Below are 4,892 nucleotides of genomic sequence, written 5' to 3' on the forward strand. Positions count from 1 at the left end.
AAAAGATTTTTATTTTATTTTATTTTTTATTTTTAAAATTTTTTATTTTACTGACAGAGGGATGTACAGTGAAAGAAGGAATAAAGGCGGGGGAGCGGGAGAGGAAGATGCAGCTTCCCCACGAGAAAGGAGCCCAACACGGGACTCGATCCATGGACCCCGGGGTCATGACCTGAGCCAAAGGCAGAGGATTAATGACTGAGCCACCGGGGTGCCGCTATTTTATTATTTTTTTTAAAGATTTTATTTTTTTAAAAGTACTCTCTACACCATACATAGTGCTTGAACTCAGCCCTGAGATCAATAGTCACATGTTCTTCCAACTGAGCCATCCAGGCACCCCAAGAATAAAAGTTTTTATAGATATGATTAAGTTAAAAATTTTGAGAGGAAGTGCTCATCTTCCACTATCCTAGTGAGCCCAAATACAATTATTTGGGGGGTTGGGGTTTTTTTTGCTTGTTTGCTTTAAATATTTTATTTATTTCTTTGAGAGAGAGAGAGAACTTGCACAAGTGGGGGGAGGGACAGAGGGCAACGGAGTAGCAGACTCCCTACTGAGCAGCAAGCCCCACATGGGGCTCGATCTCAGAACCCCAAGATCATAATCTGAGCCATCCAGGTGCCCCTAAATACAATCATTTGTTGGGCGCCTGGGTGGCTCAGTGGGTTGGGCCGCTGCCTTCGGCTCAGGTCATGATCCCAGGGTCCTGGGATCGAGTCCCGCATCGGGCTCTCTGCTCAGCGGGGAGCCTGCTTCCTCCTCTCTCTCTCTGCCTGCCTCTCTGCCTACTTGTGCTCTCTCTCTGTCAAATAAATAAATAAAATCCTTCAAAAAAAAAAAATACAATCATTTGTACCCTTAAAAGACAGACATACAGAGAAGTCCCAGACACACAGATAAGAAACACGAAGACAGAGATTTTGGATGATGTGGCCACAAGCCCAGAAATTTCAGGGCAGCCGTCAGAAGATGGAAGAGGCAAGGGATGGATGGTCTCCTTGGGCCTCTGGCGGGAGTGCTGTCCTGATGAGAACTTGATTTCAGACTTCTGGCCTCCAACTGTGAGACAATAACTTTCTGTTATGTTAAGCCATCCAGTTTGAGGTAATTTTTGGTAGCAGTCTCAGGAAACAAATGCAAACAGTGTCACTTATAGTCTCCTGCTATCCCACAGTGGTTTTTTTGTTTTGTTTTTTAAATTAGGTGGGTGTTCTGTCACTGAAAGCTCTTTTGGTTATCTCCCACCATAGGACTAAGGCACGAATGAATGGGGATCCTGGGCCAAGAAACTAAGCCAAGTAGCCGCTACCAAACTCGAGAACACATCTCTCCTCTGCACAAGCTTGTTCCATTGGGTTCTTCTTCCTTTAGAAAGAGTTCTCTCCAAAGGGTTCCTCAGCCCTGCATGGCAGTCATAAAGACTCATATGTCATGTCATGTAAAAATCTTGCTGTTGGAAGGATCTCAGACTCAAATTGGGAATAACACAGATACACAGGTGTGTGTACACACAGTGTATAGAACTTTCTACCAGAGTTTCTAATGGATTCAAATGCATATGGAGAGCAGGATAAGCTTTTCTTTTTAGAGGACGTAAGGTAAAATTCTATTACAGATGGAATCCCTATTGCCTTCCAGTTTTTTGAAACAGTTGGTGCTTTCCAAACCATTCCTCCCTCAATTTCAAGAGGCTCAAAACTCTGCTGTGAAAATCTCTTTTATGTTGACAATTTATATTGTTGTATATTCTTCACCAGGAGAACAAGTTACCTCAGAGTGCAGCAATTTTTAAATAAAGCCACAGCTTACAGTGATGCACTTTTGAGTGCTCTAGATAATTCCCAAATAAAACATTGTCTTTATAAAAACATAATTGCACTGGGCAGCAGGCCCAGTGTAAATTTACCCTTAAAAATAATTTAAAAAAAAACTATCAGAAAAGAATTTTTTGAATAAATTAAAAGGACTCAAAAGTGTGAGGCGGTCTAATGTGAAAATTCCCTTCCAGTTCTATCCCCCAGTCACCCAATCTCTCTCCCTACTATACAGTTTACTTGTTCACAGGAAATAGAGAGGAAATTTTTTTCTTACTATGCTTCCAGAGATGTTTTGTACATAAATCGTAGCATGCTACATATACTTTGAAAACATTTTAAATTGACGTATAATATGCATGAAAAAAAGTACATGACATTGAATCAGTGATCAAAAAACTCCCAAAAAACAAAAGTCCAGGGCCAGGTGGCCTCACTGGTGAACTCTACCAAACATTCAAAGAAGAGCTAATACCATCTTCTCAAACTATCCCCAAAAATAGAAAAGAAGGAAAACTTCCAAATTCAATCATGAGGCCAGCTTTACACTGATATCAAAACGAGATAAAGATACTACAAAAAAGGAGAACTAAAGCTAATATCTCCAATGACATAGCTGTAGAAGCCCTCAACAAAATATTAGCACATCAAACCCAAAAACACATTAAAAAAATCATTCACCATGGTTAAGTGGAATTTATTCACAAATCAATCAATGTGACACATCACATCAATAAAAGAAAGGATAAAAAACCATATGATCATTTCAGTACATACAGGAAAAGCATTTAACAAGGTACAACATCCATTCATGATAAAAACCCTCAACAAAGTAGGTTTAGAGGGAACATACCTGACATAATAAAGGCCTTTTTTGAAAAACCCACAGCTAACACCACAGTCAATGGGGAAAAACTGAGAGCTTTACCCCTGAGATGAAGAACAAGGCTAGGATTTCCAATCTCACCACTTTTATTAAACATAGCACTGGAAGTCCTAACCAGAGCAATCAGGTAACAAAAAGAAATAAAAGGCATCCAGATTGGTAAGGAAGAAGTAAAACTTTAATTATTTGTAGATGACATGATACTACATATAGAAGACCCTAAAGACTTCACCAGAAAAAAACCCTAGAACAGATAAATGAATTCAGTAAGGTCACAAGATACAAAATCAATGTGCAGAAATTTGTTGCCTTTCTATACTAATAACAAAACAGCAGAAAGAGAAATGAAGAAAATAGTCCTATGTACAACTGCACCAAAAATAATAAAATACCTAGGAATAAACTTAACCAGAGAGATGAAAGACTTGTACTCTGAAAACTAAAACACTGATGAAAGAAACTGAAGACAACACAAAGAAATGGGAAGATATTCCATGCTCATGGATTGGAAGAAAAAAAATAATGTTAAGATATCTATACTACCCAAAGAAGTCTACACATTTAAAGCAATTCTTATCAAAATACCATCAGCATTTTTCACAGAACTAGAACAAATAATCTTGAAATTTGTATTGAATCACAAAAGACATCAAAGAGCCAAAGCTTTTTGTTCTTTTTCTTGAAAAAGAACAAAACTGGAAGTATCACAGTCTGGTACTGGCGTGAAAATAGACACATAGATCAACAGAATAGAATAGAGTTGAGGAATAAGCTGACGATTATATGGTCAATTAATTTTCAACAAAGGACTCAAGAATATGCAAAGAGAAAAAGTCTCCTGAACAAATGGTGTTGGGAAACCTGGATGAGTACAGTCAAAAGAATGAAACTGGACCTCTTTCTCACACAACAAACAAAAGTAAACTAAAAATAGATTAAAGACCTAAATGTGAGCCTTGAAACCATAAAAATCCTAGAAGAGAGCACAGGCTGTAATTTTTCAGACACCGGCTGTAGCAACACTTTTCTAATTATATCTCCTGAGGTAAAGCAAGTGAAACAAAAGCAAAAATAAACTACACTAAAAGAAAAAGCTCCCACACAGCAAAGGAAATAATCAACAAAATTAAGTGACAATCTGAATGGGAGAAGATATTTGCAAATGACATATTTGATAAAGGTTAGTATCTAAAATATGTAGAGAACATATACAACTCAACATAAACCCCCAAATAATCCAATTAAAAATGGATAAATACACGAACAGGTATTTATCCAAAGAAGCCACACATATGGCCAACAGACACATGAAAAGATGCTCAACATCACTGACTAGCAAGGAAATGCAAATCAAAGCAACAATGAAACACCACCTCACACCTGTCAGAATGGTTCAAATCAAAGACAAGGAACAAGAGGATGTGGAGAAAAAGGATTCCTCATGCACTGTTGGTGGGGATGGTGGGAATGCAAACTGGTGTAGCCACTGTGGAAAACAGTATGGATGTTCCTCAAAAAATTAAGAACAGAACTACCAAATGATCCAGTAATCGCACTACCATTCATATGGTCAAGGCCAGAGCCAGTTTAGGGCAAAACCATGAAGTTCATAAGTTGAGGGAGCTCCTGACCCTTGTTGAAGCAGGGATCAAGAAGAATGACACTGTGATGAGGTGGATAAAACTGACCTTGGAGATAGAAACCCTGCGTTCAAGTCCTGTGTCTGGCACTTACTAGCTGTATGACTGGGAAAATCAGTTAACCTTTCTGAGCTCCAGTTACTTTTCTACAAAATGAAGCTAATAGCAATCAACTTTCAGTGTTGTTGAAAGTATTAAATTACATACATTAGGAGCTTATCACATACACAAGTAACTTATGTAAATTCAACACTTGCTCTTTTTATACATTTTATACATCTCTCTCTCTCTCTTATTTATTTATTTGACAGAGAGAGTGTGAGTTGGGGAAGGGGCAGAGGGACAAGCAGACTCCCAGCTGAGTGAGGATCCTCACATGGGGCTTGATCCCAGGACCCTGAGATCATGACCTGAGGTGAGGTCAGATGCTTAACCCACTGATCCACCCAGGCACCCTTATTATGTTTCTTACTTTTACATAATAAAATATCTTGAAATATTTTTATATGTAATGCTTATTATATATGCAAGATGTATGTTTCACACTG

The sequence above is a fragment of the Neovison vison genome, chromosome 11 (genome assembly GCF_020171115.1).
Source record: "Neovison vison isolate M4711 chromosome 11, ASM_NN_V1, whole genome shotgun sequence".
Taxonomy (NCBI): Eukaryota; Metazoa; Chordata; class Mammalia; order Carnivora; family Mustelidae; genus Neogale; species Neogale vison.